Consider the following 15,275-nt stretch of genomic DNA (forward strand, 5'->3'; position numbering starts at 1 on the left):
AGCAACCTCTACAGCTGAGCCACCCATATCTTGCCGCAATGACATAATCAAACGCTTGTACACATAAAGCAAAATTGATTGCTTACAGAGGGTCCGAAGGACACCATTCCAACAATGCTAACCCAACCTCCTTTGACATTCTATGTGTAGGTACGTCGGATAGACAGGTTAGAGGGATACGGGCAAATGTAGGAGGGGAAAGAGTGTAGATGGGCATGTTGGATGGGTGTGGCGCAGGTTTAGGTGGGGTTGGGCGGACTACAGGGCATGTTCCTTATTGATGATTCCCTCTGTGACTCTATGTGCCTGCATGGAAAAGAACTGGAGAGGCTTGCGGGACAACTTCAGCGGGTCGTGAAAACACTTTAGTGTAAAGATACCAGCATGGAACACTGGCTCTCGATCACCAGTCCCTGCCGACCACCAATCCACCCGTTCACGTAGTGCTTATCCAAATTCGTAATCCACATCCCTGATGGGACATAACCTGCAAAACCCATACGTCTTTGGGATGTGGAAGGAGGACCAAGCACCCAGAGGGAAAAACTCACACCCACACAGGGAGACAGCAGCCAAACTCCACAACCTAGACAGAGAGCACCCACGGCAGTATTCAAACCTGTGGTCGCTGGACGCTGTGAGGCAGGGGTTTAACGGCGAACTTATTTTTTTTTGTTTTCTCCGTGAGTTGCTGCCCTTGTTTGGAGATAGTTGGTAATCGTGGTACACTCTGGAGTTTAGAAGGATGAGGGGGAATCTCCATTGAAAAACATATGTAGATGTTAAGGGCTTGAACCGCTAGGGGCAGGAAACATGTTTCCCAATGTTGGAGAGGAGTCCAGAAACCCAGGGGGGGGGGGGGGGGCCAGAGTTTAAGAAGCCATTAGAACGCCAGAAGACGAAGGAAGAGGGGAAATACCCGCTTTCTCAGAGGAGTGGTGAATGTTTGTGGATTTCTCGGCATCAAGAAGGGGCGGGCAGGGAGGAAGGTTCTATGGGGGCTTTTCAAGAGTAGAGATCGATAGGGCTCCTTAAAAAATAGCAGAAGTCAGAGGAGATGGGGAGATAGCAGCAGGAGGACGGGGGGGCGGGTGCGAGGTGGTGGTACTGGGGTACTATTGGGGGATGATCAGCCATGATCACATTGTGAATGGCGGTTTGCTGGCCTGGGCCGAAGGAGGACGAATGGTACTACTCCTGCACCTATTGTCGTATTGTGTCGTATTGACATATTAATTGCCACCAACAGGTGATGGCTCTCTGACACTGTGCCTGAAACAAGGAACGCATGCAGTTGGCAGCAGATTCAGCAGGAAAATCAGTGCTTTCTGTCAGCACCGTCAACAACCCTAACGACGGAGATTAAATTGCTACCAAGACAAGGTTAGTGAGAGGGAAAAGGCAAGAGAGACCCTGCTGAGATATTCAGCTGAGCGGGGCAGCGTTCCGTGGAGATACGCAGACCGGTCGCTCGGCGTTCGGAGATAACAAGCGGGTATGGGGGAGGGGCAACAGTGGCGCACGTGCTAGTCGATGCCTTACAGCCACCAGTGAGCCCGAATGTTCGATTCATGGCCACAGGGCTGCTGTCGGCACGGAGTGTACGTAGTGCCCTGAAAAAACTCGGGGTTTCTCCAGGTGCTGCGGTTACTTGCCACCACGCCAACGACGTAACAGGTCTTTGTAGGTTATTGTGTTTGGAAACGATTGCAAATTGTCCCGCGTAGTGTGGGTAGGACAGTGATTGTTGTATGGGGGGACCGCTGCGTTAGTGCATGTGGAAAACGGTGGGCTGAAAAGAAAGTACGTAATATTTCCTTGCGGTATCTCCTAACACTAAAACTAAACCTTCTCACACAAAGGGGGGTGGGTGTAGGGAACGAGAGACAGAGGAGGTAGTTAGTGACAGGCAGGCACTATCACAACGTTTAAAAAAAAATCTTGGGAAAGGAGTACCATGGCGAAGACACGCTTACAGGCCAAAACGCAGGCAGGTGGGATTAGTGTATATGGGACATGTTGGGTGGCGTGGGAAAGTGTTGCGAAAAGTCAATGTTGCTGACTCCAATTTCTCTAAGAGCGTTTTTGTTTGAGTGAGCCTTGAAAAGGTAAATCATGGCGATGGCCAAGTAAGGATTTATTTTCACTCCGAAGCTTTAATGAGCAAAACAGGGCCCAAGATTTAAAAAAATAAATCTAAATAAACTTGGCCAAGAGTTGTGGATTTTGCCAATCCAAGTGGTCAACATCGATAAGCTATTGAGTTGCGTTCAAGTCAGGCGGGGCGATAGTTATGCGGAAGCTCAGCTATTACCAAATAAGATTGATGGGGGCAGAAACGTAAACTAAAAACATCTCGGCGGCTAGCAGAGGCGCGGTTGTGTTTGTTGGTGTCGTATTATTAGCTGGTGTTGCTCCATTACAAAACACGGACACAGGAGGTGCTGGAAGAAAGTACTCGCGGGTCAGGCAGCTCCCTGGAGAAACATGGATAGGTGACAAGTTTTGGTTTGGGACCCTTTCCTCAGACTGAGTGTATTGGGTGGGCAGGGGAAGAGGCCAGGACAAAGCTTGGCTGATAGTGATAGTGTGAACACAGGCAAGGGGGAGGGGGGGTTGGGTTGATAGGCAGTGTGTTGGGAGCACAGGCCCGAGAGTAACACAGAAGGTTTGTGAGGTGGACAGATTGGAGAGCCGCAAATTGTGAAGCCAAGAGGAGGGAATGTGGGAGGGGGTGGGGGAGGGGGCGGGCGGGAAATACAAATGGAAGCCAGGTGGGGCATTGGCAACGGGGGCGGAGGGGGGCGGGGGGGGGGGGGAAGAAGGGGGGAGGGGGGGGGGGGGGAAGGGTAGGGGGAAAATGGGGAAGGGAGAGTGTGGGGGGTTAGCGTTACCCTAAGGAACTTGGAGGAATTCAATGTTCTAATCAAAAATAGACACAAAAGGCGAAGAGGGGGGAGTAACTCAGCTGGCAGGGGAGGCAGCTGTAGGAGGGAAAAGAGGAGATGGGAGGCAACGTGAGGGATTGGAACTATTGGGGAGACTCGGTTTCAGAGCGAGAAGGGGAGGAAATGGAAGGAGTGGTCCCCGATCATCGAAAGTTTCAGTCCTGGGGGAGGAGGGGAGGAATCTCAAGTGCGGACTACTCCAGCACTTTCTGTAAATCTCTGGAAAAACCAGCATTCTCCGGTCCTCATATGCCCTTGTAATAAAAGCCCATGTGCCTCACGGCGCTAGAAAAAACCGGGTTTTGATCCTTCGGACACGTTTTTCAAGCTTGCCAGGTGGGAGTTTGCACGTTCTCCCTGGTCCGCGTGGGTTTTATCCACGTGGGGTGCCGGTTTCTCCACACACTCTAAAGACGTGAGGGGTTTGTAGGTTCTTGGCGGGGCTGTTAAAAAAAATTGGCCCTGCAGGTGTAGACGAGTGAAAAGAGAGAGGTTAGCGGGCAAGAGCGTTTAATGTTCCATGTGTCACAGATCGGACAAGGAAATTCTTGCTTTGCTTCACAAGACAAGGCAGGTAAATAGTATCAGCATGTATTAAGTGGACGAACAAGAACAGATCAGTAACAGTTGTGCCATATAACTGCAGAGAATATCATGTACAGCATAAGAACTAATCAGATAAAGTGCCAATAGGGTATTAATGTAAGAGTTGGGTTTGGAGTGGAGGTTTGAGGGAGCACTGATGGCCTGAGGAAGAGGCTTAAGGGACAAGGGGAAATCAGCTATTCCGGAACAAAGGAAGTGAAGGATTTCGAGGCCTCTGTAGGACGCTAACATGAATGGCACGGCGACGGGAAGATGAGTGTCCGTTGGCCGAGGATTGTGTGGATCATTAACATGCTTGCCAGCCTTTCTGATGGTAGCAGCGACATGGATAGATCCCCTCGATGGCAGGAGGTCAGAGCCGATGATGGACAGGGCAAGTGTTGTGGGATAAGAGCGAAACAACTGTGAACGGGTGATGGAGGATGGTCGGCATTGGGACCGGGAGGGCCTGGGGTCCATGCCGTATCGTAAAGGAAGATCCCAGCGCTCTAACTCACTAACCAACTAACCTGCCCAGGTGGCACAATCTCAACTGCCCCAGGTGGAGACAGCTCTATAAACAAAGCAGTGATGCGAAGGGATTTGTACAGAGAGGACACCGAGGGGATCCTCTGCCCGTGAAGAAGGAAAAGGAATTTATTTAGTTCACTATCTCATTGCACACCATCGTCAAAGATCTCTCTGCTCCTTGGAGTATGGGCCACATTTGGAGAAGGCACCTGGATACCGATGAGTAAGTTACGAAAATTTGCAACCAGTGGCGTTGCCAGCTCAGCCCTGGGCTGATGTGGAGGACGGAAACTGCAGATGGTGGTGAACAAGGAAGATAGACACAAAAAGGCTGGAGGTGTAACTCAGGAGGGTTCAGGAGCAGATATCCTTTGGAGAAGAACATGGAATACGTTGCAATTTACAAATTGCGGAAGAATGACCAAAGAGGGAGGGGTCACAAGTACGAGTAGAAAAGGAAGAAAAGAAGATGACTGGGCGCAGTAATCGAAAATGGGGAAAAAGATCGAAACTGAAGGGAAAAAAGAAGAGGAAGGAAAAGAGTCTCCGAGGAAAAAAAGGTGCTGGGGGAAGAAACGGAAAAAGGATAAAAGGGAAATGGAGGACTGGCGTAGGTTGAAAAAAAGGCAGGCAGGGGGGGGGGGGGGAAAGAATTGAAGGGAACTCGAGAAAAGTAACGAAATAAGGAAGAAAGAGAAAAAGGAAGAAGAAAAAGGAACATAGAAGGGAAGGAGAAGAGATAAGGGAGGAAGGTAGAAGGAGGAAGATAAGGGAATAGAAGGGAAGGTAGGGTGGAGGAGATCAGGAACTAAGTTAAGTGGAAAAGGAAAACCCTTTCCCTTGTCCCGGGGGGGAGTCGAGGAGCAAGAAAGAAAGGAAAGGAAGAGGGGGAGAAGGAAGATAAGAAAAAAAATGGATAAGGAGGAGCGGGAGGGAGGAAAAGGAGGGGAGGGGGAAGGAGGAGGTAGGGGGAGGAGGAGGTGGAAGGAGGCAAGCGGGGGTGAGCGAGGGGAGAGGAAAAGGGAGGCAGGGGGTGAGGAGAGGAGGGGGGGAGGAGAGGGAGGGAGGGGGGGAGCCGAGAAGAAGGGTGAGAGAGGTGGGAGAGGGAATGACGGCCATGAGAGCGCGAGAAAGGGGCAGAAGAGAGGCGAGGGAGGAGAAGGGCACCATGGGAGCCGCAGAGAGAGGTGGCGGAGAAGAGGGCGAAGTAGGAGTGAGAGTAGGAGAGAGGCCGGAGAGGCGGAGATGAGCCGGGGGGAGAGCGCGAGAGAGAGCGGAGGATAGAGTGAAGAGAAAACGGATGCAGTTGGGGCAGAAGGAAACGAGGAAGAGAGAGGAACGAGCAGATCAAGAAAGAAAAAGCGGGAGGAAAAAGGAGCGGGCGGGAATGAGAGAGATGAGCGAGGAGAGCGCGATATTGAGGAATGCGAGAGAGAGAAGAGCGACGGCGAGAGAGAGAGAGAGAACTATAGGTGAGAGCGATCTATCTCGCGAGATAGATATCTCTAGCGCTAGCTAACGCCGAGTAGAGCTACTCGCCTCCCACGTTTTCGTGGTATGGAGTCTATCGCAGAACGGATCTCTCTATCCTATCTATATCGGCCTCTCTCTATCGCTACTCCTAAATCGCTTCTGTTATATGCTGTATCTCTACTCCCTAAATCGAACCTATAGCGACCCCCCCTCTCCTCTACCTACTTTCTAGATCTTGAGCAACTCCCTATTACAATGAGCTATAAGAGTGATAGCAGCTATCACCCCCCACTCTATATCCTTACCATATTGTGTCCATTATCTCTCTTCTCCCTTCGCTCTATCTTGTCAGCATGTCGTGGGGGGTGTGTGTAGTAAGCGCGTGTGTATGTACGCGCGTGATTGCTGTGGATTAGGTGTGTGTGCCACCGAGAGTGTTGGACAGACTATGGTTGAGTTTTTTGGGGTGTGTGTGTGTATGTGTTGTGTAGACCCGTGGACGTGATGTGTGTGTGTGGATGGGGTAGACAGTCAGTAACCTTTGTCCCAGGATGTAAATTATCACAACGCTATATATGCAACACGTCTGGAAGGTGTGTGTGTGTTGGTTTTTGTGGTGATGTGTGGTGTAATGTTGTGTTGTTTGGGTGGCTGTGGTGTGGTGCTGTGTGTGGGGGGTGTATGGTTGTGGGGGTGGGTGTTGTGGGTGTGTATGTGTGTGTATGTGTGTGCCGTGTGTATAATCAGGGTGTGGAGCTTCTCTGGTCAGGTCCAGGTAGAGATCCCCTTTGTCTCATCTAACAAACCTCTCTCTACTCTCTCATATCTCCTCTCTCAGTCTCTCGATCCCTAGCTACTCTCTCTTTCTCTCTCTCTCTCTCATCTATATTCTCTCTCTCTCTCTCTCTCTCGCGCTATCTCTCTAATATCTCCTATGTTCTACTCATTCTCTCTCTCCCCTTCGATGTCGGACATCTCCTTCTCACCCATTATAGTTAGATTGCCTCCCTATGCATCTATCTCTCCCTCCACCGCAACTCTCATTAGAAAACTACAAGTAATGTTCGGACTGAAGCTCTCTCTCTCTATCTCTCTATAGCATCTCTCATATCTCTCTCTTATCTACGCGATGCTGCATCTATCTCTCTCTCTCTCTAGCGCGCTCTAGCTATCTAATATACGATCGCTCATTATATCATATAGTCTATATTCCTCTTATCTCTCTCTCTCTCTGGACCTCTCTCCGACCGCCTCTCTCTTCCGACCTCTCTCTCCCCCTCTCACGGGTATGGAGAGAAGCTGGTACGGGATACTGAAGTTGCGAGGATCAGCCATGATCATATGGAACTGGCGGGGCATTTCTCGAAGGGCCGAACCGGCCTACGCATGCACCTAATTTTAGTTCTATGTTTCTCTCTCGCATCTCATCTCCTCCCTCTCTCGCCCCCCTCTCTATCCTCCCTCCAGTCCTCCTCTATCGCCTGTAGATCGTATCTGTGTGGGGGTGTGATGGGTGTGTGTGGGTGTGGGTGCGTGCGGGTATGGGCCTGTGGTGGTGGGTGTGGTGTTGTAAGCGGGGGTGGGGGGGGGGGGGGGGGATCGAGCGCTCCCCCTCACGCAACCCGAGCCGGAGCCGGAGCACACCCCCCCCGGCGCGACCCTCCGCAGCGCCGCGCGCGCGAGCACGCGCGGGGCGCGCGCGCGCGCGGCGCGCTTCGCGCAGCGCGCGCGCGCGACGAGGCGAGCGCGCGCGGGCGCGCGCGCGCGCGCGAAACGCGCGCGAGCGCCGCGTCGACTCTCGATGCTAATCTTCGCCTAGAGATAACTGCTCGATCTCTCCGTGATTAACTCAAGGCTATCGCCTCTTATCCCACCCTCCCTCTTCTTGACAACTCTGCCTGATTCAGCGAGGGAGAAGGCTTCTAGAGGGCCTATATATCGCTTCTGCTCCCAGGTCCTCTCGCCCACAGGGCTCCTATCACTACACGAAGGCTACGCACTCGAGATCGCTCACGAGAGAGCGCCTTCGGTACCCTTCAGGGGGGGGGTTATTGCTGGGGATGTCTATCGAGCCTATGTGGGGTTTGGGTGGGGTGGGGGGGCGGGGGGGTGTGGGGGGGGGGGTGTGGGGGGGTGGGGGGGTGGTGGGGGGGGGGGGGGGGGGGGGGGGGGGGGGGGGGGGGGGGGGGGGGTGGGAGTTGGGGGGGGGGGGTGGGGTGGGGGGTGGGGGGGGGGTGGGGGTGAAGGGGACAGGTTGTTGGGAGTCTCTAAGGGGTGGTAGGGGTGGGGGGGGTGTGGCGGGTGTGGGGATTGGGGGGGTGGGGGGGGGGGGGGTGGGGGGGGGGGGGGGGGGGGGGGGGGGGGGGGGGGGGGGGGGTGTGGGTGTGTGTGGGTGGGTGTGTGGGGGTGTGGGGGCGGGTGGGTGTGTGTGGGGGTGTGTGTGTGGGTGTGTGTGTGTGTGGGTGTGTAATCCTGCAGGATCTTTGCGTCAGTAGGATGCAGCTCACGCTGCGACGAAGGCTTACAAGGCGAGTGACCAAAAACCTCTGGCCGACCTCACGGAAACCTTGGTCACCAGAGGTCACCAGAGGGCACCAGAGGTTTCCGTTCAGGTTTCCTAAGTGGGACAGGGGCTTTACACCAGCACGTTGTGTCTTCTAAAATTAGTTTGTAGCTTTGGTGGAAAGTCCCATAGATTTTAGTTGCTTGCCAGTTTTCTATACTCAGTCAGTAATTGCCAACGATTCTGCGACCAAGAAATCAATGAATCTATGAAAAGGAACGGCTTGAGTGAGCTGAGTGAGTAGGGTTACTTGGCACGGTGAAACACCAAAGCATAAAAGAGCGGAACCATTGCAGTTTTACACACACATTCAGAAAGTTATATAATAAATATAAAACGTTTAACAAAACACCAGAAAGCAGGACACTGGGATGGACAGTGCAAGGATAAATAATGACACAGCTTTGAAAACCCAGTTTGACAAATGATTGCAACAGTGTGCATTGACATGAACTGAGGGTGTGGTTTATGCGCAGTGTTATGACAGGATGATGATTTGTTGGAGCTGGTCCAATGCAGAGCATAACAAAGCGAGCTGCAGCTTAGAGGACGACAGTGAAAGTTCAAGAGATTTTGTGAAGCAGCATCTGGGCCTAGTTAGTGGTTGGCAGCCTGCAGCAGTGAAATACGACTACATTTGGAACGGGATACAAGTCAAACACCCACGTTAAGCTCGGGCCAGACAATCCTTGTCAGCAATGTTTTAAAATGGAACTAAAAAATAGTTCCGTGCGGGAAGGAACTGCAGAATGTGGTTTACAACCCAAAGAGAGATACAAAATGCTGGAGTAACTCGCGGGACAGGGCAGCATCTCTGGAGAGAAGGATGTGGGAACGTTTAGGATCGAGACCCTTGTTCAGACTGAGAGTCAGGGGAGAGAGAGACATCGAGAAGATGGACACAACAAGCTGGAGTAAAATGAGTGGGTCAGGCAGCATCTCCAGGGAAAAGGAATGGGCGAGACGTTTCGGGTTCAAGACCCTTCTTCAAAACTGAGAGTCAGGGGAAATGGAACCGAGAGGAGATATAGATGGTGATATAGGGAGATATGGCACAAATGAATGAAAGATATGCAAAAAAAACCGTAACAATGATAAAGGAAACAGGCCATTGGTAGATGGTGGCCTGGGTGAAAATGAGTTACAGACAGTGAAACTCAACGAGACGATTTTGAAAAGCTGGTTCATCTATGATGGAAGAGGGGAACCCCCGTTACCTAAAGAAAATGAGGCCTGGCATGGAACTTCTCATCTTGTGTGCAGATGCGGCACAGATGGAGGAATTGGGAAAGTTAGCGGATAGAGCCTTTGCAGGAAGCAGGTTGGGGAAGAAGTGTGGTCTAGATAGTTGTGGGAGTCAGTAGTTTTATAATAGATGTCAGTCGACAGTCCATCTCCTGCCATGAAAACGGTGAGAATTTGTGCATGATGAAATGTGGTGAAGTTTATGAAGTCCGTGGTTCTGCATGGTGCAGGAGGTAGACACAGAGATATGGAAGGGGTGAGGTGTGTGAAAACTTAGATCAAAGGAGACAATGTCGAAGGAAATGTAGAACGGTCATTGTTAGCTCGGGTGGGTGGGGGGGGGGAAGGTGACAAGAGGCATACAATCTGTGATATTTAATCGGGAGGACAATGAAACTAGGGTCGGGAGGGTGAGGGGATTGAGAGACACAGGGAAAGCAAGGGCTACTTGAAGTTAGAGAAGTCAATGTTCATACCGCCTAGGGTTGTAAGCTGCCCAAGCAAAATATTAGGTGCTGTTCCTCTAATTTGCGTTGGGCCCCAACTGTGACAATGGAACCTGAAAGGTCGTTGTGGGAATGGGAGGGAGGGCAACAGGGGAGATCGGATAGGCCCAGGCGGATGGCTCTGTGTAACCCCTAACATTTAACAATTATTTTTCAGCTGCTCTCTGAGGAGGGAAAAACAAGGTTGCTCTTGTCCCCAAATTGAACTGTGATCGCACCAGAAGAGTCAACAACACATAAATGATCTGAAAACCAGGTTAGAGGTCGTGTTTTTACCCTCTCCATGGCGGGTTAAAACATTATTGTTTTAATGGGAACTCGTATTTGAGGGGAGCGGGAGGTTGGGAGGTGGGTGGGGTGGGAAGTCTGAGAACCATTCGCAAAATGCTGCCTTACAGCGCTTGCGCAGCACCCGGAGACCCCTGGTTCAATCCTGACTACGGACTTGTCTGTCCGTGGACGGCCCCCTGTGCACGTTCTCCCCGGGACCCGCGTGGGTTTTCGCCAAGCCTCTCGATTTCCTCCCACACTCAAAGACGCACAGTTTGTAATTTAATTGGCTTGGTGTAAATGTTAAACATGGCCCTATTGTGTGTAGGGTAGTGTTAATGTACGGGGAAATCACTGGTCGGTGGCGGACTTGGGGCCGAAGGGCATGTTTTCCACGCTGTATCTCTAAAAAAAATAGTTGAAACAGAAAAAAAATAAAAATGAGTTAAAAAAGAAGAAAGAAATGGAGGACCCAGGTGATGGATTAAAAATCTATCATGGTGCTGACACAAGGAACTGCCCAGGCGCAGGACTCTGGAGAAATCACAAAGTGCTGGAGTAAATGACATTTTAAAAGACATTTGGGACAGGTACAAATGGATACACAAAATGCTGAAGTAACTTAGCGGGTCAGGCAGCATCTATGGAGAAAGGAATAGGTGATAGGTCAAAATCTTTCTTCAGACTGGCAGAAAGAGTGGATGTGGAGAGGAGTTTCCAGGTAGTCGGAGAGGGTAGCCTGAAGAAGGGTCTCGACCACGAAACGTTACCTATTCCTTTTCTCCAAGATGCTGCCTGACCCGCCGAGTTACTCCGCATTTTTGTGTCTATGCTTCGGTGTAAACCAGCATCTGCTGTTCCTTCCTGCACTTGGATGGGAAAGGTTTAGAACAAGGGGTTCACAGTTTTAAGGAAAGAGGGAAATCTTTTAGGACCGAGATGAGGGCAAAACATTTTTCACACAGAGAGTGGTGAATCTCTGGAATTCTCTCCCGCAGAAGGTAGTTGAGGCCAGTTCAGTGACTATATTTAAGAGGGAGTTAGATGTGTTCCCTTGTGGCTAGAAGGGATCAGGGGGTATGGTGAGAAGGGAGGTACAGGATACTGGAGTTGGATGACACGCACCCATGATCCATATTGAATGGCCGGTGCAGGCTCGACAGGGCCGACTCGATGGCCTACTCCTGCACACTATTTTCTATGTTTCTAAGTGTAGTGGCTATATGGGCTAAAACGCGGGCAGGTGAGACTTAGAGTATCCACCGGCATCATGGTCAGTGTCGGCCAAAGGGCTTGTTAAGTGGCTGTATGACTCCTTGACTTATGGGAATGATCCCGTGGATGATTGTGTTAAATTGGAGAAGTGTTGAAGGGTCTGGCCTTCAGAAGGATAAGGCAACAGGATTCTCATTGAAACCAATAGGACAATCGACATAGGGGGGGATAGGCCATGAGGCCTCGGTAGGAAGAAAAAATTCAGGGTGAGAGGAGGGCTTGATTCATCCTGAAATCATTTACAAGGAGTTAGGATGTGGCCCCAGAAGACCCTCTCTTAAGAGGGATCTAGGGGGTAGGCTTCTTTTAAAAGAGGTGGGGGAGTGGGAGAGGGAGGGAAGAGGTAGAGACAGGATACTGAGTAAAGTATGAGCCTCGCAGGAAAGATGGGTATCTCGAATGGCGTGGTGCAGGCCTCGAAGGGCAAGAAGGTGGCCTATCTACTGCACCGGAATGTTCTAATGGGATTTGTATTACCTACTAGTGGTATTCCTTGGTCCTCAAAACCCAGTGCTAAATCAATATGGCTCCGGTCCTGCCTCAGGCGATTGATGGGGAGCTATCATAGACAGTCCTGGCCACATACATGTAGCTTCTCTGCCCACTTACAGCTTGACGACATCTTGCACTATGACTCTGGACATATTTGTTCAATAGACCTATGCCGAGGATGGATTGTGCGTTAACGTTTTCAAAATGCTGTTTCAGCAGGTTGCCGGGCCTTACGAGCCCCTTAATACAGCAAGGATAGCAGTCATACCAAAAGCTCCAGTGACGATGACTTTCGTGATTGAGTAAATTAGGGGGGGGGGTCTTGAGAGACGGACAGAATAGAGCATGGGGAGCAGAGAGGGGCTCAGGATCAAGATAACTGCACAAGAGAAAGGAAACCGAGGAGGGGGGGGGGATTGAGAGGAGAGGGATGATCCAAATGAGAGGGCCACGGGGAAAGACTGAGATGAATCAGATCGGAGCGGGAAGAGAGCCCACTGACTGGAGAGGAGGGGACACAATGAAAGGGGGGGGTGCAGTGAGCAAAAGAGAGGAGAGAGGGGGATAGAGAGTAGCGAAAGGCGGGGGGGAAGAGAAACAGCGGAAAGACGGGGGGGAGGATGGGTCAGAGGGTGGGGAGGGGGGACAGGATCGGCGGGAGGAGCGGGGGAAAGACGGAGACTTTAGAGGGGGGGCTGCCGGAAAGAGGGGAGGGGGCCCTTCAAGCAGGGGGAGGAAGGGGGGGGGGAGTGAGAACCGAGGGGGCGGGGCGAGGGGGGAGACGAGAGCGGGGGGACTGGGGGACGCCAGTGGGGGAAGGGAGAAAGAGGGGGGGGCAGAGTGGGAAGGGGGGAGATGGGGGGAAGGAGGGAGCCATGGGAGAGAGAGGCGGGGGGAGAGATGGATCGAGGGGGAGGGGGGGGAGGAAGCAAGGGAGCAGGGAGGGAGAAGGCAGACCGGGCATTTTTACCTACCGGTGTCGGTTTCCTTGCACCTTCAGAAAAACTCCAACAGAGCCAATTCAAAAATACCCCCGCCCAGGTCCAGCGAAGGAGATTGACCTACGGCTGCCCTCGACGCCTTGTAAACTACATAGCGAGCCGACTAAGCAAATCTACCGCTGCAGCACGTGACTTCTATTGAGTAATTAAATGAAACGATCTTGGCACTGACAGAAGATAACCAGATGGAGCTTCATTTTTCAGCTCAAGAACTGCACAAAAACAATTTTACTAATTGACACCACACTATTGAAAACAGTAATCCAAATGTCTTTTCCACTCCGCATGTCTGTGATGAAATCAGATCGTGCCTTCCTTCCCACTGCTGTATTTGAATGGTACACAATGCAGTCATTCTTTGGCAATCCTCCTACATTTTGTGCGTGTTTAGGCCAAAGTTATCCACAGTACAACATCATTGCACTCTCTGAGGATGAGTCACTCTTTCCAGCTCTTTTTAATCCACCGCAGACTGTACACTTTAGACTTTAGAGATACAGCGCCGAAACTGGCCCTTCAGCCCATCGAGTCCACGCCGACCAGTGATCACCCTGCACACTAACCTACACACACTAGGACCAAATTTACAATTTTTACCAAAACCAATTAACCTACTGACCGAGGGTCAATCTACAATTTTTAGCAAAGCCAATTGAACTACAAACCTGCGCATCTTTGGAGTGTGGGAGGAAACCAGAGCACCTGGAGAAAACCCACACAGACACAAGGAAAACATACAAACTCCGTACAGTCAGCACCCATTAGTCAGGATTGAACCCGGGTCTTTGGCGCCGTAAGGCAGCAGCTCTACTGCTGCACCACCGTGCCTCCAAATTTGGAGATACAACGTGGAAACGGCCCTTCAGCCCACCAGGCCCGTGCTGACCAGGAATCATCCCGTACACTAATCTACACTCACTGTGGTCAATTTTACAACTTACCCTTCGGCCCATCGAATCTGCTCCGCAATTAATCATTTTCCCCTCTCACTCCCATTCTCCTGCCCTCTCCTGCAACCTTTGCTTCTTGAAAAGCTTTCCCGACAGCTCAGGCCTTAAAGTCTGGGAAACATTAATGTAAATCTTCTTTGAACTCTTTCCAGCTTAATGGCATCCTAACTAAGTGATCAAAACTGAACACAATATCTCAAATGCGGCCTCAATTATGCTATTAATTTTTGAATAAAATTAATTGATTTTAATTAATTAGTAAATAATGAGTTAATTCTGATTGATTAATTAAGCAGCAACTACTGGTGTGCCACTGTGCCACCCTATCAAGAACTCCATCAATAACATTTTTAGAACATGAAGAATGACTGGATAGACTCGGCTTGTACTCGCTAGAATTTAGAAGATTGAGGGGGGATCTTATTGAAACTTACAAAATTCTTAAGGGGTTGGACAGGCTAGATGCAGGAAGATTGTTCGCGATGTTGGGGAAGTCCAGGACAAGGGGTCACAGCTTAAGGATAAAGGGGGAAAATCTTTTAGGACCGAGATGAGAAAAACATTTTTTCACACAGAGAGTGGTGAATCTCTGGAATTCTCTGCCACAGAAGGTAGTTGAGGCCAGTTCATTGACTATATTTAAGAGGGAGTTAGATGTGGCCCTTGTGGCTAAAGGGATCAGAGGGTATGGAGAGAAGGCAGGTACAGGATACCGAGTTGGATGATCAGCCATGATCATATGAATGGTGGTGCAGGCTCGAAGGGCCGAATGGCCTACTCCTGCACCTAATTTCTATGTTTCTATGTTTCTATACAGGGCTGGTACACAGGACATAAAGTGCTGGAGTAACTCAGCGGGTCAGATAACATCACCGGAGAACATGCATGGGTAACGTTTGAGGTTGTGACCCTTCTTCCAAACTGAGATACAGTGGGGGCCGGCACAGTGTCACAGTTGCTGCCTCACAGCGAACACAGAGACCCGGGCTCGATCCTGACGTCATGTGCTGTCTGTGTGGGAGTTTGTACGTTCTCACTGCGATCACGTGGGTTTCTTGCGGCTCCTCCCAATTCCTCCCACGTCCCACAGGCAAGGATGTTTGCAGGCCAATTGCTTCTGTAAATTGCCTCCTAATTTGCAGGATGCATAAGTGGAATGACACAGATGTAGTGTGAGGGGTGATTGATGGTTGCGTGGACCCGCTGGGCCGGAGAGCCTGTTTCCACGCTGTGTCTCCAAAACTACATGTTGTCTGACCTGCCGAGTTACTCAAGATTCCAGCATCTCTGCGAATCCTTGTATGTGCCTCTAGTGTATGTGCATGGTGTTTGCCCTTGTGGCTCTCTTGATTTAATATGATCTCTTTACTCATCAGGAAGTGGAAGATCTTCTCTTGGCTAAGATGAAGGAACTACATTGCAGAATGGGGTCCAAT

The sequence above is a fragment of the Leucoraja erinacea genome, chromosome 22 (genome assembly GCF_028641065.1).
Source record: "Leucoraja erinacea ecotype New England chromosome 22, Leri_hhj_1, whole genome shotgun sequence".
Classification (NCBI taxonomy): Eukaryota; Metazoa; Chordata; class Chondrichthyes; order Rajiformes; family Rajidae; genus Leucoraja; species Leucoraja erinaceus.